The sequence below is a fragment of the Mesoplodon mirus genome, assembly GCF_964341445.2.
Source record: "Mesoplodon mirus genome assembly, chromosome: 6".
NCBI lineage: Eukaryota > Metazoa > Chordata > Mammalia > Artiodactyla > Ziphiidae > Mesoplodon > Mesoplodon mirus.
The window spans coordinates 134434999-134456141 of NC_138982.1; positions in this window are offsets into that span (position 1 = coordinate 134434999).

Genomic DNA, 21143 nt, shown 5'->3' on the forward strand with positions numbered 1-21143 from the left:
ACATGACTGGGGCTTAAGAAAGATGTAGAGGCTGGACATGAAGATTCACAAATCTTCACCCTTCGGGGGATGGAGGAGGTCAGGACAGCAGGTGAAATGGCCTAAGACAACGGGTTTCCCCCTTTAATGGGTCACAGCTCTCTTGCGGAATCTACTAAAAGCTTTAGTCTCCCTGCCAGAAAAAGAACACACTCAAAAATCTTCACAGCATTTCTGGTTCCAGAATCACAATGAAGTCCCGGACTCAAGATTAAGAACCTCTGGTCTGGAACAAACTTAAGGGCAAAAAGAGAGTCAAGCATAGCCTTTAGGGGCACATCAACATTCACGGTGTGGGCAAAGAAAAAGGAGCCTGCGAAGGAGGCTGGTCTGAGAGATGGGAAGAGAACCAAGATGCTCTAAGAACTAAGCCAAGGAAGAGACTATCCCAAGAAGAGCAGATTGAAGGATCAAAGTGTTCTGTGCTGTGGAGAAGTTCAGCCACATGGTTGAAGAAAATCTATCAGGGATTTGGTGGCAGTGGTGATGGGTGAGCTTTGTCTGGACCTCTCGGGAAAGTGGAGCCTGGGTGAGGGCTGGAGGTGGGGAAGGGCAGACAGCAGGTATAGGCTCTTCTGTCAGAGGTTGGGTATGAGAAAAGAAGAAAGCCACAACAATAGTTTTGGTTGGATACAAGGAGCTGAGGGACATTTAGTGTGTGTTGCTTGTATAGTCTTCATCTGAGATGACTTGAGTTTTACAGTATTTGGGCAATGAACCAGAAGACAAGGAGAGTTTGAAAATTACAGAAGAGAGCAGAGGAAGCTGAGGAGCAAGATTCTGGTCCCTGGGGGAGTTGGTGCAGACCAGTGGGGTGGGGAGGTCAAGAGATCTCGTGGCTGACCCTCCAGGTCTCCATGCTCCCCTCCACCCACCAGACAGCACCTCCCTGCTCACCACAGCTAGAGTGACTTCAGCTGAATGTCTGTAGCCTCCCTTAGTCCTTCCTGGAAATCTGTGAGAAACATGGATCTGGGTGGAAAAGTTTTTGGAACGCGTATCCAACATACTTAGCTTAACTTGAATCTCAACAAAAAAGTCTGGAGCCTAAGCAATATGTGAGCTCAAATGTACTGATGCCATTCACTGCTTTTAAGGGAATGATAAGTAGATGTTGATATCTTAAGGACAGTTATCTTGTTGAGTGCATAAATAAAAGTAGTCAGTTTAAGATGTTTGAACGGATCAAATACACACTATGTCAAATCAGAGGTGCAAATTAGTAGTAAGATATATAACGAATCTTCCTTTCACAGTATTGCTGAGTTTAAGAATTTCTATATACAGAAATATAAATCATATTAGTAATCAACCAGTGTACATTTCCAGAGAACTTGCTAAAATATTCCTGTAAATGCTGAGTGTGGGAGATTGCTTCTTTGGTGGTCTCCAGTGAAGACAGACCCCTCCCAGTGTTCCCTTCCCCTGAATCTGGGTTGACCTGGACCTTCTTTAAAGAATAAAGTGTGTCAGGAGTGATGCTGAGCCATTTCTGTGTCTATACTTTTTAAAGGTCCAATAACTTCACCTTTTGTGCTCTGGGGAAGCCAGCTGCCATGGAAGAAGTCCAATCACCCAGAGATGAATATGCCAGAAGAAGCCCAAGCTAACTGTGTAAAGAAGCCATGTGGAGAATAGTTGACAGGCCCCCACCCCCAATAGTGATAGCCGAGGCCCCAGACACATGAGCCAAGCAGAACCATGTCAGAAAGCCCCAGATGCTCAAGCTACCAAGTTGGTACCATGTGGAGCAGAGATAAGCTCTCCCCCACCAAACTATCCAATTTGCAACATCTTGACCACATAATAAAATGGTGGCTCTTTTAAGCCACTAAATTTTGGGTATATTATATTGCAGCAAAAGCCAATAGAAACATGGACCTTTCTGGTGCAGTTAAGATACACAGAATGGGAGGAATACGTGCACATTAAACTTTTACAAAGGATCAGATCAGCTGGTTGGCCTTGGGTGGCAAGGAGAGGGATAAAGTTAGATCCTTCACTTCAACCTAGATGAAAATTAATTCCAAATAGTATTTGTACAACATTGCTGTAAGATGTTATAGGACATGTCAGTAAGATTCTATTGTTACTGAACCAAACTTGGGTCTGCTTACCTGCAGGCAGTAAAGCCAGTCTACTGACACTGGGTTGTGCTGAAGGAAAGTGCAGCATTTATTGCTGGGTGCCAAGCAAGGAGTCCAGGCAGCTAGTGCTTAGAAGGCCTGAACTCCCTGATGGCTTTCAGGGAAAGGTTTTTAAAGACAGGGTGAGGGAGGGGGGTTGTGGGGTGTGTGATCAGCTCATGGACATTCTTCTGATTGGTTGGTGGTGAGGTAATCAGGAGTCAACATTATCAACCTTCTGGTTCCAACTGGTCTGGGGTCTACATGCTTGTGAGCAGCATGCCATTAACTTCTTCCCCCTGGTGGGGGCTTCAGTATCTGCAAAGCAGCTCAAAGGACATGGCTCAGACTATTATCTATAGTCCTTGAGGAGGAACTAAAAGTCCTTGACTTTGTTTAGTGGCTAAACTATTATTATTTTGTCTTGCTTGACTGTTTTCCTTTCCTTCTGCATTTTCTCACTTCTCTGATTAAATTTACTCTTTGGAACTCGGGAAAGGCCTAGGAAGCTAAAGTTTTTCTACAGACAAGAGGCAGGTAGAGGACATGGTGGGTAGGTTGGGGCGAGGGTCAGGTCTGTTCCAGGAAAGCCCTATAAGGTCCTGCTTGGTTACAGTATGTTTATGAGCTTTTGGTCTACTTTGTCAGGTTGTGTGGGTGGGAAGGGAACAGAGGCAAAAATAATCTATGTTCCTTGTATAAAAGTCCTAAAGGCCAGAGAAACAGAAAAGGCGAAAATAAAAATTATCCACAATCCCATCACACAGAGACATCCACTGCTGGCATTTTTGTTTATATTTTTCTAGAGGATTTTCTATGCATGCTAATCATCATATTGTATAATTGTTATAATCTATTTTGTTTTACTCTACTCTTTATCATGAACATAAGTTCATGTCTATCAATAATGTTAGTATTAGGGCCACATAATATTACATCGATGGAGGTCCAACAAGTTTCTGGTTGCTGGACATTGAGGCTGGTTGCAATTTTTCAATTCCACAGTGAACACTGGTATAGCTAGATCTTTGTGCACATATATAACATTTCTTAGAATAAGTTCTGAAAAGTGGAATTGCTAAGTAAATAAGTTTGCATTAATGAAGCCCTTTTGATATGTAATTTCAAATTGCAAAGAAATTTTGATATGAAATTTCAATTGCAAAGGAAGAGATGAAAATGGTCCACCCTTCCCAGCAGTACCAGAGAATAAGTTTCCTTGCATATATGTTCTCCCAAACCATAGCTAATATCACCATTGTTAGTTTTCAAAAAAGGCACTACTTTTTGAAAATTGTTACTAGTATTTGAGTGATGTGCACATACATTCCAACTGAAAATAAGCCAAACACCAAGGTGGAGGTGAGGGTGTGGGGAAAAGCCAGCTAGTGAATATTTTAGGCTTTGTGTTCCAAGAGTCAAACTCAAGGACGTTACGGAGGTAATTACAGAATCATGGAAAAATATAAAGATGGTTCTTAGCTTGAGGATATACCAAACGTGAGGTGGGCTGGATTTGGCCCTTGGGCCAGAGTTTGTTAACTGCTGCTCTAAACTGTTGCCCCCTCCCCCCGAGCCTGAGGCACTTCCTCTGACCATTTTTTTTCAGAAGTTGGGGAGGTGAGTCCACATTGGGTAACTCTCAGGGTGGAATTTTCCACAAAAGTCCCCTGTGGAAGAATTTACTAGAATCCTAGGTTGTCATCATTTTCTGTGGTCTATTAAAATATCCCAACCACAGCTCCAGTATCTGGGTGGCCATGGCTACAGTCGTGTGAGTGTGTACTCAACCAGCTAGCAGAGCTCATGTCATGAACCCACTGCTATGATATGGGGCTCGTTCTCACTGTGTAATTTATAATATGAATGTGGGTTTATTTTTCTGGTCATAGAAGTACTATATACTTGTTTTAAAAAGTACAAAAAAATATTAATATACTCACCTATCAGAGATAACCTCTATTAATATTTTGGTTAATTTCCTTGTAGTTGTGTGTGTGTGCATCTGTGTGTGTGTGAGAGAGAAACAGAGAGACAGGGAGATAAAAAGAGAGGTAGAGAGAGAGATAGAGACAGAGAGAGGAATGGGGGAGAGAGAGACAGAAAGAAAGAGAAAGAGAGATTGAGAGGGGAAGAGAGACAGAGATAGAGAGACAGAGACAAAGAGAGAAATGAGGGAGAAGAGAGAGACACTCCAAAACTGGGATTATATTTGTGTATAGTTTTCTAGTGTTATAGTCTTAGTCATTTAGCATTGAGCTATGGGTGTCATAGGTTAGTTGATACAGCATCACATGGATGTATCTTTTTCAAATGAATTCCCAGCTGATGGACATTTGGGCTTTTCCCAGTTTTCCAATGTTATAAATAATGCTGCATGAAATGTCTTTAAATGTAAGTCTTCACCCATGTCTTTATGTCTTTTATTATTTCCTTAGAATCAATTCCAAAAGGAGGAATTGCCTTTCAAAGAGTGGGAATGTATTTAATATCTTTTATACTTATTGCCACTTGCTTTTCCAGAAAAGTTGCACTAATTTATAACAATGTACTCATGTGATTAGAATCACATACTTAGAATGACAGAATTTTCCAAATTTTTGCTAATTTTGATAAGTAAAATACAATTTTTTGTGGGCTTAAATATTTATTTTTTTCCAGCTGTTTTTACCATCTTCTTATGTACGTTATCCATTTGTATTTATTTTATGAAATATATTTGCATTTCTTACCCATTTTGCTAATTTTTCCATTTTTAATTGTTTTGTAAGAATTCTTTAAATATTAACAACATTAACTCTATTGTATATGTTGCAAATACTTTGTGACTTGCCCTTTAATTTTTTTACGGTGTCTTTTTGCTGTGGAGAAGCTTTGTATCTCTACGTATCCATATCTAACAAGCTTTCTTTGTGACTCCTTCCCTTGCTTTTATGTTTGGGGAATTCATCTGTGGGATCATCCTCTAACCCGCTGCACCTTTGAAGTTTTTTTTTTTTGATGGCTCCTTGTTTTATATGTAATTCTTTAAGCCATCTGGAATTAATTTTAGTCTAGGTTAAAGTGAAGGATCTAACTTCATCCTCCTCCCCCCTCCCCAAAGCTAACCATCTGATCTGGCTTTATGGACTAATCCTTTCCAAGCATTTAATGCATGACTTTCTCCCCATGTAGTCGGGGTTGGGGGAGCAGGAAGGGGAAGGGAGAAGGGAGAGAAAGAGATGGAGATTCTCTGAGCTACCCTCCAGAGCTGCCCAATAAGACCTGGGGTGGAGGTGGGGAGCTTTTGTCCCCAGCAGCCTGTGATCCTCTGCAATGCACTGAAAGTTCCTGTGCACAGAGCAGCAATCCTCAGCAAGGAGTAACAGAGGCCATCTCTAACCCTGGCCCCAAATCGGAGGGCTCTGACACAACTTTGTTGCTGAAGTTATCAGCCCGAGTCTGGGGGGTGGTATCTCCATCTCAGGCACTCATGTGGGCGCAGCGTGCTTTGCTGAAGCATCGCACTGACTGTCCAGGTGAAGATCTCCCTCCAGGCTCCTCTCCCACATGTGTAGATATGTGTCCCATTACTCAGGGATTTTCAGAGATTCCTCTGTCTGGTCATCTGTCTCCTGGAGACCACATCCTTGGCCACACTTTTAGCTAGTCCTGAGCTCCTCTTGCTGGTTTCTGCTCTGTCATGTTATTTGTCTACATATTTACCAGGTGGACAATGCGGGGTGTCAACCAGGACATTGGTCACCTTCCCTGCCCTCTAGGAACTCACAGTCTGAATAGCATGTGATCAAGAAATGTTTCACTACCACCTGATCCAGAGGATGACTGGCTGGGGGCTTCCTGCTTGGGACTGTGACCCTAAATCAACACTAAACCTACCAACATTTACTCAACCAGTGTTTCCAAAGTGCCTCCAATGTACCTGGACACTAGGCATTGGAGGAAAGCAGTGCAGATGCATTTTAAGTAAACATATTCATATAGGTACAAACATCATTATAATTACAAATACATTTGTTTATATTTTGAGTACATATAAACATGATACAGTTGACCCTTGAACAACATGAGGGTCAGGGTCACAGCCGAAATTCCACATATAACTTTTTACTCCCCCCAAACTTAACTACTAATGGCATTCTGCTGAATGGAAGACTTATCAATAGCATAGTCAATTATGTACGAACATAATTTGTACAGTATATACATTATATAATGTATTCTTACAATAAAGTAAGCTAGAGAAAAGAAAATGTTGTTCAGAAAATCATAAGAGAATAGATATCTAATAAGGACCTACTGTATAGCACAGGGAACTCTACTCAATACTCTGTAATGGCTATATGGGAAAAGAATCTAAAACAGAGTGGATATATGTACATGTGTGACTGATTCACTTTGCTGTACACCTGAAACTAACACAACATTGTAAATCAACTATACTCTAAAAAAAGACTTTTTTCAAAGTGAAAAAAAAAGAAAATCATAAGGAAGATAAAATACATTTACAATCATGTACTGTATTTATCCATATCGTAAATTTACATCATTTGCTTATAAGATGAATTATCTGTCAGTACCCACAACAATATTATCTTATATGATACAAAACAATGTAGATGTCATATGTATTACTAACACTAGACATCGAAAATGAAAAGATAATGTGAAAAAGAAATTCATATTTATTTACAAGTATAATGATTCATGCATTGATAACAAAGAAGCAGCAATATGATTGTTTTATGCTCGCCTAATGTAATCATTACAATTGCTTCACAGTAGCCAAGCCAAGCCACTAATGAATGAATCGTTATAAAATTTTCATGGCACACAGAGTTACAGTCATCTTCATAATATAATATTGGAAACATTATTACATTTTTTAAAAACCACTTACCTGTGATGATAGGCTGATATGCAGTTTCTCCAATTACCAGGGAGAGAGGCATACGGTACAGTAATGTAATTCTTTGAAAGCAAAGTTGCAAAACAGTAAGAAAACTAACACATTATTAATTTTATATCCAATATCACTTTATGCCTATGTAAGGATAGATTCATATCTATATTTTATGCATATATTTTATTATATATGCATATATACAAATATTTTAAAATAAATAAAATACATATATTTTAATAAATATATGTATTTTAAATAAATAATATACATATATTTATAAATAAATAAACAAATAAATATATACATATATTTTATTCATGACATTCTTAACTTTTTCTTCCTTTTGCTATTTCTTTCTAGGCTATGCAGTTCATCTGAGAGTTTTTTCAATTGACATAAATCTCAAAAAATTTTTCCAATATATTAATTGAAAAAATTCCACATATAAGTGGACCCACACAGTTCAAACCCATGTTGTTCAAGGGTCAGCTGCAGCTCATGAAGTCTTTCCCGGCTAGCTTCCCGCTACCATGGCTGGGATAACCAGACCCTGGATCAGGATCCCCCCCCAGGAAATGGCAGCCCTGGGAGTCAACCCCAGGCAACCTGTTCAGGTCCTGCCTCAGTTTCCCCTCTCAGGTTCATGGCCCTGGATCATGATGGGTCAGTGCATCACCACCCATCATTTTTCCCCCTTTTGCCCCATCCCCAAACGTATCCGTCTCCATGCACCTCGTCTTGGCCTTTTCCCATCCTAACTCTAGGGGTCCATCTGGGTTACTTCTCTTTCCTTTCAATTCCCTTGCTTCCTGCTTGCATCCACCAGCATATCTGCCTGTCCCCGTGCTCAGATGGCTCCTACTCTTTCTACAGCTACATTTGCAAAACGAGGACCTTTGTATAGGATGCTTTTGGCCCTCAGCCCAGAAGGGTGCAAGCATAGTACGTGTAAAATTGGGTGTGGTGGCTTTTATCCTAAAGCTCGATCAACGTGTGCAGACGACATGCCAGGCGAGAGAGGTCGCATGTGCAAAGATTTGCACATTAGTATCATAATAAGCCTTGAAGGATTTTGCTTTTATTTCTCCCTTATTTTCCTCCCTCCCTCAATACAAATATTATTGACATTCCTAATGGATGATTTTTTTTTTAACCAGAGAAAGACCTTTGTCTTCGGCAGACAGTCTTTCTGCAAGAATATCTGAGGAAAATTTGGGTGCTTCTACTGCGTGGTTTGACGTCTGCATTTCCAAGGTCACGTGGAAAGTGGTTTGTGGTCGGTTCATATGTCTCTAAAGTGTGTGCGGGGGAAACAGATGTAAAGCACACTTTAAAAAGCCTGTTCTTTTTTAGGTAGACCCAGATCCCTTTGTTCAAGGAGTGTCAATCTGCCTACCTGCCTACTTCTTCCTCCCCTGATGCAGCCACGTGAGCACAGCTCACAGAGCCCACCTAAAAAAGAATAATAATAACAGCAGTAACATTGTGACATCAGCTGCCATTTCAGTCCCTGGGTGCCAGGCACTTTGCTTGGTACTTTATGTGGGTCATTCCACTTAACCTCACAGCAGCTCACTGAAGAAGGAGCTCTTTTTGTCGTACCCATTTACAGACTGGGAAACAGAGGATCAGAGAAATTAAGAAATTAGTTCAAAGCCACATAGCTAGTCGGTGGCAGACTGGGGTTTGAACCAGGCTTCCTGGCTCCAGAGTCCCCACTCCTGACTTTTGGAGCTCCTGACACTAAGGCTTAGTTTACAGGGCTGTGGTAGAGCATCCCCAGGCATGCCTGGCCCCTACAAAGGGCACTGAATTGTAGCAGTGGTGGTGGCTGGTGCTGGGATTTGTGACATTGTATGGCTGTCCCCAGGCCATGTCCCGATGGGGTCCTGGTGCCTCCCCCTCACAGCTGGAGTCATTTGATGTCCGCCTGTGGAATCGGGCCCTGTTTTCAAGAGCAAGGCTGAGCTGTGGGCAGGCCCTCCAGAAGGACAAAGACTTCCGTTTTTCACCTTTGAGTTAATCTGACATGGGCCCCTTCCAGTTGGGTGCCACCTTGGGCCCAGTTCTCCAACTCCCACCCTGTCACCACTTGGTGCAGGGACTTCCAGGACTTGGGGCCACACTCTTGCCAGACCGGGCACTGAAGTGCTTCTTGTGGACTTAGGCCCCTGCTGCCAGCACTTCTGTGCATCATTTGGGTGACTGGGCCTGGGTCTGGCTGATTTGTCTGGATGCAACACCTGCCTACAGGCCTGCATAACCAGAGCTGAGGGCATCGGCTTCTAGGGTAATTGGGAATCTAAATGCCCCCTGGGTCCTCTGTAACTTTGGCAGAGAGGGGGGGACCACAGTGTAAAGCGAAAGAGAGAGAAAGCATGGCCAGAGAAGTTGGGGAGCAGAGGGTGGGAGAGGGCTTCTGGGGAAGGTGTCTTTGAACAGGTGAGAGGGTGGGCGCTGCCATGTCGATGGCTCCCGTGTGGGCTTGGGTGGGGCTGGAGGGAACCACTGGCTGTGCTCCGTGCCTTCGTTGGGATGCTCTGCACATCATCTTGGTTGCCTCCCAGTTGCCAGGAAACATTTGGGTTGCATCCGGCATCACCGCAGCCCCTGGGTCCAGGAGCAGCCTCTGCAGCTGTAACAGGCACCTGTCACACCTCCCCAGCCAAGGGGAACCGTCTGAGCCAGGGCCGTGCCCAGCTGGTTCACCAGCCAGCACTGGCACTAGGGCTCAGAAGCTCACCAGGTATTCCTGTGCATCCTGAGCAGTGATTTGCCAAACAGGGCCTGCACTGTGAATAGGCACGTTCAGTTTAGTCCCGTGTCCACAGCGAACTGTGCCTGCAAACAGAATCTCCAGGGGAGCTTGTTAAAAAGGTTGATTCCTGGGCCGACCCCAGGTACCCAGAAGCTTGATCAAATCCAACCTTTACTCTGTGCCAAGAACTACCCTCTGCCCTTTACACATGTTGATTCACTTAGACTTCACAGCCCTATGAGGTGGATGCTGCTATTATTGTTCCCGTCTTACACATGACGAAACTGGCACAGAGAAGGTGGGTCACTTGCCCAGTCAGGCAGCTCCTAAGTGGCAGAGTCGAACCCAGCTCTGAACCCAGATTGCGTAGCTCCAGAACCCTCTGTCCGGTCAGTATGAGAATGTGCTGTCTCAAACAGAGAAGCCTTTCCACTCTCAGGACTGGCTTTTCAATCTGCTGGGCTGATTAGTGGTCAAGTCATAAGATTAAAGAAAACCTCATTGATCTATAAAATTCATATTAATCCAACAATCGCACTCCTTTCACCCACAGGAGTTGAAAAGTTATGTCTGTACAAAAACTTGCACATGGATGTTGAGAGCAGCTTCATTCATAATTGCCAAAACTTGGAAGCAACCAAGATGTCCCTCAATAGGTGAATGAATAAATAAACTGTGGTACATCAGACCACGGAATATTATCCAGCACTAGAGAGAAATGAGCTATCAAGCCATGAAAAGACATGAAGGAAACTTAAAGGCATGTTACTAAGTGAAAGAAGCCAATCTGGAAAGGCTACGTACTGTAAGATTCCAACTGTATGACATTGTGAAAGAGGCAAAACTATAGAGACAGTAAAAAGATCAGTGGGTACTGGAGGTTAGAAGGGAAGGAGCGATGAACCGGCAGAGCACAGGATTCTTAGAGCAGTGAAACTACTCTGGATGATACTGTAATGGTGGATACATGTCCTACATGTGTCCAAATGGGCTTTGGGTGATAATTATTTGTCAATGTAGGTTCATCGATTGTAACAAATGTACCACAGTGCTGGGGCATGTTGATAATGGGAGATGCTGTGTATTCATGGGGGTGGGGAGTATATGGGGGGAGTATATGGGAAAGCTCTGTACCTGCCACTCAATTTTGTGGTGAACATAAAACTGCTCTAAAAAATAAAGTTTATTTTTAAAAAAAACATCACAGTATGTGGTTCTTGGTTCTTGGTTGATCAGCCGCCACACTGTCCTCTAAATGGGATGGAATTATCATTCCAAACTCTGTAACAAGGTTCTGAACCTATTTGGGAATCATTTACCATTTTGAGAATCTGATGAAAGTATGGATTCTCTCCTCATAAAAAGACACTTACACACAAACACACATGCACATTTTATATGTAATAGCAGGGATCCCCAGGAAACCTACGAACCCCATGTTAAGAACCCCAACCTAGAAAAACATGTTAATCTTCCCCTCAGCCCTGCCCCCCTGCTCCTACCTTTATGCTCGTCTCTTTTAAAATTCTTGGTAAGAAAGAAAGAATATTTAGGAAAATTATTTGGTTGGAGGCAAAGTAATTAAGGCATAATTTTACTTTTCCTTGATACTTATAAACATTCATCTCAATTAAAGTGCTCATGATGAGACCAGAACTTGGGGCTGCCAGGAGACAGGATGAGACAGGGATTATGAAAGGTCATTGCTTGCTGAACCCGGGCTGCTTAGTACTGAAGTGACCCTCTGCCTTGAGTAGCTTAAAAAGATTCTCTCTGGCAGCAGATGTGGGGTGCTTTTTTTTTTTTCCTTTGAAATCAGTTTTTGCCATAAACTGTGGAGTTATATTACTGTGTGTTATTCAACAAATGTTCTTTTCCTCCAGTTCTACCTTGGGTAAGTATAAATAAATTAAGAAATACCCTGTGATGGTTAGTTTTATATGTCAACTTGGCCAGGCTATAGTGCCCAGTTATTTAATCAAACACTAGTCTAGGTGTTTCTGGGAAGGTATTTGTAGAAGCAGTTAACATTTACATATGTTGACTTTAAGTAAAGGAGATTACCCTCGATAAGGTGGATGAGCCCCATCCAGTAAGTTGAAAGGCCTTGGGAGCAAAGAACTGAGGTTTCCCGGAGAAGAAATTCTGCCTCGAGACTGTAGCCTCAACTCTTACCAGAATATTCAACCTCCCAGCCCGACCTATAAATTTGGGACTTGACAGGCCTCACAACTGCATGAGCCTATTTTTCAAAATAAATCCCTTAGATGGATAGATGGATGGATGGATAGATCCATTGATCAATTGATAGATAGATATAGATATAGATCTATCTCCCTGTCGATCTATTGATCCATCCATCTCTCACCTAATCTATCCATCCGTTCATTTGCCTGCATCTCCTATTGGTTCTATTCCTCTGGAGAACCCTGACTGATGCACGACCCCAAAACCCAGCGATCCATGCGGATGACAATTGCTCCCTAACAAATGAAAGACCTCTATGTTATCAAATGCCACCTGCTTATCCACACGGCAGGCTCAGAGCTCCTGGCCCCTGGGAGGAGAGACGTGAACTCAGAATGGTCAGCTGGGAGGCAGGCAGTCACCTCGGTGCTCCTGCAGCTTTCCCGTGCAGTGGTATCACTGAGGCCAGTGTGGGAGGTGAGGGGTGAGGTGGGGTTTGTTTAAAATACAAACTCTCAGCGTCCCACCTCCCAAAGTGCTAAATCTATGCATCTGGGATCAGACCTCTACATTTTAACAGTCCCTCAGATTGATTCTACCACAGGTGAGCCTTTGAGAAACAGAGCTTACAGGATAGCCTCCAAGCCCCAGACCAGACTGAAGCCTGCTCTCCACCCCCAGGACTTCCCCGTCAGTCCCTCAAGTTCCAATGCTGGGAGCAGGGGGTCCAGTTTTTACCCTCTGGGACTCTTGACAAGATTAGTGGCCTGGCTGTGCCTGTTGACACCCAAAGGCTTAATACCAGGGAAGGCAGATGCCAGGCGCTGTGGTTTCCATGGTGTAGCAGTTGAGCTTATGGACTCTTAGACGAGACTGCCTAGGATTCAGATCCCAACGTGGTCTCTTACAGATTCTTCTTCTTCTCCTTCTTCTTCTCCCTCTCCCCCACCCCCTCCTCTTTCTTCTTCTTTTTGACTGACTATTTTTATAACTGCATGTCACACGATTTCTCTTCCCCTGCAGCTGCGATACTGGCATACAGTGGACTTGCTGCCCTTGCCAACCCAATGGCACTTCTGGTTTTCCCGCCACAATCCAAAGTTTAAACAGTAAAACATGAATGTTTTGGTCTTGATACCCTGGTGGTTTCACAGTTGGATACTCATCTGCAGCCTCATTTTATGTTGCAAACCTTACTGAGTAAGGCAGAAAGGAAGCCAGGACTCACACCAGGCACGAGCCCTACAACAACCGCCAGCCTGGGGGCTTCCCTTCCCCGGGTGCCTGTGGCGGAGCCTTGTCCCTCCTCCAGCCCATCCCTGCCCAACCTCAGGATGTGTGTTCTCAGCAGAGGATGGGAATGCTGTTGGCCTGCATTTGCAAGTGATGAATGAGGCTGACCTAACGTTGCCCTGGTCTTTCCTGGGAGGAGGGCAGTCAGGATGCAGGGTGGGTTTCTGAGGCAGAAGGAGGAGGATGGGGGTAGGGGTGGTCATAAAACAAGAAGATAAGGAGGCACAGTGTTTGTTCAGGCGATGCAGCTCTCCTGGCCCTAGGATGGTACTGAGGCCCCTCATCCTTCCAGCACTTGCTTTCTCCCGGCACTCCTTACCTCTGGGCTCTCCTAGAAATGGGCTGGGAAAACATCTGGAAAAACAGTACTGTGGGCTGTGCTGGCCAGTGAAAGAGGCCTTGTGGAGTCTGTTTAGTTTTTAGGTTCTGATTTTATCGTGTTTATAAAATCCATCTGCAGAGAGGAGGGAAAGGGGAGTGGGTGCTGGGGAACAAATAACTTCAGGCTGCTACGAGATTGGGTGTGTTTCTGGCAGACGTGGCATCTCTCCTGGGTCTGGGGCTTGCTTTGCCCATCACACTGCTCCCAGCATCTCCTCGGGGCAGCCTGTCGGCTTATCTGGGAGCAACCCATAGGAAGCCTTTATTCAAAGAAGAAGCTGGAACTCAAGGCTTAAACTCCAGTGCTGGGATCACTACCAAGTTCATCATCCAGCTCTCATCAACTGAGGAGACCTCGGGTGTATCTAACCTGGGCTGGGCTCGTCTCGGAAGACCTGGTCCAGATCACTGCCACCTGCTAGTGTGTGAGTTCATTAACCTCTCTAAGTCTCAGTTTTCTCATCTGGAAAGTAGAGGTGATGCCTTAAGGTTTGCTTGTGAGAGCCTGGCATATAGTGAGGGCTCAAAAGATGCTAGCCGATGGCATTATGTGTGACTCTGAACAAGTGCTCATTTCCTTTCCTGGCATCACCCTCCCAACCATACAGGGTTGCTGGAAAATTGATTGTGACAAAAGCTGTGAACACACCTTGCAAATATGATTCGAACTCCACTCTAACGCAAGGATTACGATTATTACCTGCCTAACCCACACCATGCTGTTGCTCACCTTTGCCTCTCTATCTGGAATGCCCTCCCCCTCCCCCATTTTCTGCTTAACGAATCCCTGCTCAGCTCAGTGTCATTCCCTCCAAGAAGCTCTCTCCTGCCTCCTCAGGTTTTTGACTATTTCCCTCACTGAGTACGAAGAGTTGTAGTTACAGGTTTACAACATGACTCCACCACTAGAATCTAAGCTCTTCTGAGGGCAGGAACGAAGTTTTTACTTTTGTAAATCCTAAGGTCTAGCAGAATACTTTTCACAGAGTAAGGGACAGTGAATAAATGGATGATTGGATAGACAGATGGATGGATAAACGGACAGATGAATAGGTGGATGGATGGATGTGTGGATGGATGGAGGAATGGATGGGTGGATAGATGGAGGGATGGATGGATGGACGGAAAAGTGGTTGAATGGATGGAAAATGTGGTAGACGTGCCTCAAGAACTACCAACAGTTGATCTCTCTCTCAGCTGTCTCAGAATATTGTGCTAAAATTATTCCCTTGTCTTCAGCTAACATTAATCAGGGATCTGTACAATAAGCTTAGGAGGACCGATGGACTTTTAGCAAAAGGTTAGTTCACTCAACTTCTCACCTAAAACATGGTCCTGGGAGATTCCAGCCTGCCTTTGCTCCCCCTCAGGGGAGTCTGCCTACAGCAGGGTGGGTACCTGTCCCAGTTGGGAGTTATGGTATCTGCCCCATTTTTTTTAAATTTATTTATTTATTTTTGGCTGCTTTGGGTCTTTGTTGCTGCATGCAGCCTTTGTCTAGTTGCGGTGCATGGGCTTCTCATTGCGGTGGCTTCTCTTGTTGCAGAGCACAGGCTCCAGACGCATGGGCTTCAGTCATTGTGGCACGTGCAGGCTTAGTTGCTCCACAGCATGTGAGATCTTCCTGGACCAGGGCTCAAACCTGTGTCCCCTGCATTGGCAGGTGGATTCTTAACCACTGCGCCACCAGAGAAGTCCCCCTGCCCCATTTTTTAAACTCCCATGGAAGATCTACCATGGAAAACCTGACCAGATACATCATGGCCTTGGGGATCAGAAAGGGTTTCTCAGCATCCTTTATGAATCTCTCAGGCGGCGGAAGAAAATTACCCCCTCTTGCTAAGATGGAACATGGTATTTTTTTTTTTTGACTTTTTTTTTTAATTTAATTTAATTTAATTTTTTTGCTTTATAACAAATTTAATCAGTTATACATATACATATGTTTCCATATCCCCTCCCTTTTGCGTCTCCCTCCCACCCTCCCTATCCCACCCCTCCAGGCGGTCACAAAGTACCGAGCTGATCTCCCTGTGCTATGCGGCTGCTTCCCACTAGCGATCTACCTCACGTTTGGTAGTGTATATATGTCCATGCCGCTCTTTCACTTTGTCACAGCTTACCCTTCCCCCTCCCCATATCCTCAAGTCCATTCTCTAGTAGGTCTGTGTCTTTATTCCTGTCTTACCCCTATGTTCTTCATGACATTTTTTTTTCTTAAATTCCATATATATGTGTTAGCATACAGTATTTGTCTTTCTCTTTCTGACTTACTTCACTCTGTATGACAGACTCTAGGTCTATCCACCTCATTACAAATAGCTCAATTTCATTTCTTTTTATGGCTGAGTAATATTCCATTGTATATATGTGCCACATCTTCTTTATCCATTCATCCGATGATGGACACTTAGGTTGTTTCCATCTCTGGGCTATTGTAAATAGGGCTGCTATGAACATTTTGGTACATGTCTCTTTTTGAATTATGGTTTTCTCAGGGTATATGCCCAGTAGTGGGATTGCTGGGTCATATGGTAGTTCTATTTGTAGTTTTTTAAGGAACCTCCATACCGTTCTCCATAGCGGCTGTACCAATTCACATTCCCACCAGCAGTGCAAGAGCGTTCCCCCTTTTCCACACCCTCTCCAGCATTTATTGTTTCTAGATTTTTTGATGATGGCCATTCTGACTGGTGTGAGATGATATCTCATTATAGTTTTGATTTGCATTTCTCTAATGAGTAAAGATGTTGAGCATCTTTTCATGTGTTTGTTGGCAGTCTGTATATCTTCTGTGGAGAAATGTCTATTTAGGTCTTCTGCCCATTTTTGGATTGGGTTGTTTGTTTTTTTGTTATTGAGCTGCATGAGCTGCTTATAAATTTTGGAGATTAATCCTTTGTCAGTTGCTTCATTTGCAAATATTTTCTCCCATTCTGAGGGTTGTCTTTTGGTCTTGTTTATGGTTTCCTTTGCTGTGCAAAAGCTTTTAAGTTTCATTAGGTCCCATGTGTTTATTTTTGTCTTTATTTCCATTTCTCTAGGAGGTGGGTCAAAAAGGATCTTGCTGTGATTTATGTCATAGAGTGTTCTGCCTATGTGTTCCTCTAAGAGTTTGATAGTGTCTGGCCTTACATTTAGGTCTTTAATCCATTTTGAGCTTATTTTTGTGTATGGTGTTAGGGAGTGATCTAATCTCATACTTTTACATGTCCCTATCCAGTTTTCCCAGCACCACTTATTGAAGAGACTGTCCTTTCTCCACTGTACATTCCTGCCTCCTTTATCAAAGATAAGGTGACCATATGTCCGTGGGTTTAACTCTGGGCTTTCTATCCTGTTCCATTGATCTATCTTTCTGTTTTTGTGCCAGTACCATACTGTCTTGATTACTGTAGCTTTGTAGTATAGTCTGAAGTCAGGGAGCCTGATTCCTCCAGCTCCATTTTTCGTTCTCAAGGTTGCTTTGGCTATTCGGGGTCTTTTGTGTTTCCATACAAATTGTGAAATTTTTTGTTCTAGTTCTGTGAAAAATGCCAGTGGTAGTTTGATAGGGATTGCATTGAACCTGTAGATTGCTTTGGGTAGTAGAGGCATTTTCACAATGTTGATTCTTCCAATCCAAGAACATGGTACATCTCTCCATCTATTTGTATCATCTTTAATTTCTTTCATCAGTGTCTTATAATTTTCTGCATACAGGTCTTTAGTCTCCTTAGGTAGGTTTATTCCTAGATATTTTATTCTTTTTGTTGCAATGGTAAATGGGAGTGTTTCCTTGATTTCACTTTCAGATTTTTCATCATCAGTATATAGGAATGCCAGAGATTTCTGTGCATTAATTTTGTATCCTGCAACTTTACCAAATTCATTGATTAGCTCTAGTAGTTTTCTGGTAGCATCTTTAGGATTCTCTATGTATAGTATCATGTCATCTGCAAACAGTGACAGCTTTACTTCTTCTTTTCCAATTTGGATTCCTTTTATTTCCTTTTCTTCTCTGATTGCTGTGGCTAAAACTTCCAAAACTAGGTTGAATAAGAGTGGTGAAAGTGGGCAACCTTGTCTAGTTCCTGATCTTAGTGGAAATGGTTTCAGTTTTTCACCATTGAGGACGATGCTGGCTGTGGGTTTGTCATATATGGCCTTTATTATGTTGAGGAAAGTTCCCTCTATGCCTACTTTCTGCAGGGTTTTTATCATAAATGGGTGTTGAATTTTGTCGAAAGCTTTCTCTGCATCTATTGAGATGATCATATGGTTTTTCTCCTTCAATTTGTTAATATGGTGTATCACGTTGATTGATTTGCGTATATTGAAGAATCCTTGCATTCCTGGAATAAACCCCACTTGATCATGGTGTATGATCCTTTTAATGTGCTGTTGGATTCTGTTTGCTAGTATTTTGTTGAGGATTTTTGCATCTATGTTCATCAGTGATATTGGCCTGTAGTTTTCTTTCTTTGTGACATCCTTGCCTGGTTTTGGTATCAAGGTGATGGTGGCCTCGTAGAATGAGTTTGGGAGTGTTCCTCCCTCTGCTATATTTTGGAAGAGTTTCAGAAGGATAGGTGTTAGCTCTTCTCTAAATGCTTGATAGAATTCGCCTGTGAAGCCATCTGGTCCTGGGCTTTTGTTTGTTGGAAGATTTTTTATCACAGTTTCAATTTCAGTGCTTGTGATTGGTCTGTTCATATTTTCTATTTCTTCCTGATTCAGTCTTGGCAGGTTGTGCATTTCTAAGAATTTGTCCATTTCTTCCAGGTTGTCCATTTTATTGGCATAGAGTTGCTTATAGTAATCTCTCATGATCTTTTGTATTTCTGTAGTGTCAGTTGTTACTTCTCCTTTTTCATTTCTAATTCTATTGATTTGAGTCTTCTCCCTTTTTTTCTTGATGAGTCTGGCTAATGGTTTATCAATTTTGTTTATCTTCTCAAAGAACCAGCTTTTAGTTTTATTGATCTTTGCTATCGTTTCCTTCATTTCTTTTTCATTTATTTCTGATCTGATTTTTATGATTTCTTTCCTTCTGCTAACTTTGGGATGTTTTTGTTCTTCTTTCTCTAATTGCTTTAGGTGCAAGTTTAGGTTGTTTATTCGAGATGTTTCCTGTTTCTTAAGGTGGGATTGTATTGCTATAAACTTCCCTCTTAGAACTGCTTTTGCTGCATCCCATAGGTTTTGGGTCGTCGTGTCTCCATTGTCATTTGTTTCTAGGTATTTTTTAATTTCCTCTTTGATTTCTTCAGTGATCACTTCGTTATTAAGTAGTGTATTGTTTAGCCTCCATGTGTTTGTATTTTTTACAGCTCTTTTCCTGTAATTGATATCTAGTCTCATAGCATTGTGGTCGGAAAAGATACTTGATTCAATTTCAATTTTCTTAAATTTACCAACGCTTGATTTGTGACCCAAGATATGATCTATCCTGGAGAATGTTCCATGAGCACTTGAGAAAAATGTGTATTCTGTTGTTTTTGGATGGAATGTCCTATAAATATCAATTAAGTCCATCTTGTTTAATGTATCATTTAAAGCTTGTGTTTCCTTATTTATTTTCATTTTGGATGATCTGTCCATTGGTGAAAGTGGGGTGTTAAAGTCCCCTACTATGATTGTGTTACTGTCGATTTCTCCTTTTATGGCTGTTAGTATTTGCCTTATGTATTGAGGTGCTCCTATGTTTGGTGCATAAATATTTACAATTGTTATATCTTCTTCTTGGATCGATCCCTTGATCATTATGTAGTGTCCTTCTTTGTCTCTTCTAGTAGTCCTTATTTTAAAGTCTATTTTGTCTGATATGAGAATTGCTACTCCAGCTTTCTTTTGGTTTCCATTTGCATGGAATATCTTTTTCCATCCCCTTACTTTCAGTCTGTATGTGTCTCTAGGTCTGAAGTGGGTCTCTTGTAGACAGCATATAGATGGGTCTTGTTTTTGTATCCATTCAGCCACTCTGTGTCTTTTGGTGGGAGCATTTAGTCCATTTACATTTAAGGTAATTATCGATATGTATGTTCCTATTCCCATTTTCTTAATTGTTTTGGGTTCATTATTGTAGGTCTTTTACTTCTGTTGTGTTTCTTGCCTAGAGAAGTTCCTTTAGCATTTGTTGTAAAGCTGGTTTGGTGGTGCTGAACTCTCTCAGCTTTTGCTTGTCTGTAAACGTTTTAATTTCTCCATCAAATCTGAATGAGATCCTTGCTGGGTAGAGTAATCTTGGTTGCAGGTTTTTCTCCTTCATCACTTTAATTATGTCCTGCCACTCCCTTCTGGCTTGTAGAGTTTCTGCTGAGAGATCAGCTGTTATCCTGATGGGGATTCCCTTGTGTGTTATTTGTTGTTTTTGCCTTGCTGCTTTTAATATGATTTCTTTGTGTTTAATTTTTGACAGTTTGATTAATATGTGTCTTGGCGTATTTCTCCTTGGATTTATTCTGTATGGGACTCTCTATGCCTCCTGGACTTGATTAACTATTTCCTTTCCCATATTAGGGAAGTTTTCAACTATAATCTCTTCAAATATTTTCTCAGTCCCTTTCTTTTTCTCTTCTTCTTCTGGAACCCCTATAATTCGAATGTTGGTGCGTTTAATGTTGTCCCAGAGGTCTCTGAGACTGTCCTCTGTTCTTTTCATTCTTTTTTCTTTATTTTGCTCTGCAGCAGTTATTTCCACTATTTTATCTTCCACCTCACTTATCCGTTCTTCTGCCTCAGTTATTCTGCTATTGATCCCATCTAGAGTATTTTTTATTTCATTTATTGTGTTTTTAATCGATGCTTGATTCATCTTTAGTTCTTCTAGGTCCTTGTTAACTGTTTCTTGCATTTTGTCTATTCTATTTCCAAGATTTTGGATTTGGGAAATAGAATCTTGGATCATCTTTACCATCATTATTCTGAATTCTTTTTCAGGTAGAGTGCCTATTACCTCTTCATTTGTTAGGTCTGGTGGGTTTTTATCTTGCTCCTTCTCCTGCTGTGTGTTTTTCTGTCTTCTCATTTTGCTTATGTTACTGTGTTTGGGGTCTCCTTTTTGCAGTCTGCAGGTTCGTAGTTCCTGTTGTTTTTGGTGTCTGTCCCCAGTGGCTAAGGTTGGTTTAGTGGGTTGTGTAGGCTTCCTGGTGGAGGGGACTAGTGCCTGTGTTCTGGTGGATGAGGCTGGATCTTGTCTTTCTGGTGGGCAGGTCCACGTCTGGTGGTGTGTTTTGGGGTGTCTGCAGACTTTTTATGATTTTAGGCCACCTCTCTGCTAATGGGTGGCGTTGTGTTCCTGTCTTGCTAGTTGTTTGGCTTAGGGTGTCCAGCACTGTAGCCTGCTGGTCGTTGAGTGAAGCTGGGTGCTGGTGTTGAGATGGAGATCTCTGGAAGATTTTCGCCGTTTGATATTATGTGGAGCTGGGAGGTCTCTTGTGGACCAGTGTCCTGAAGTTGGCTCTCCCACCTC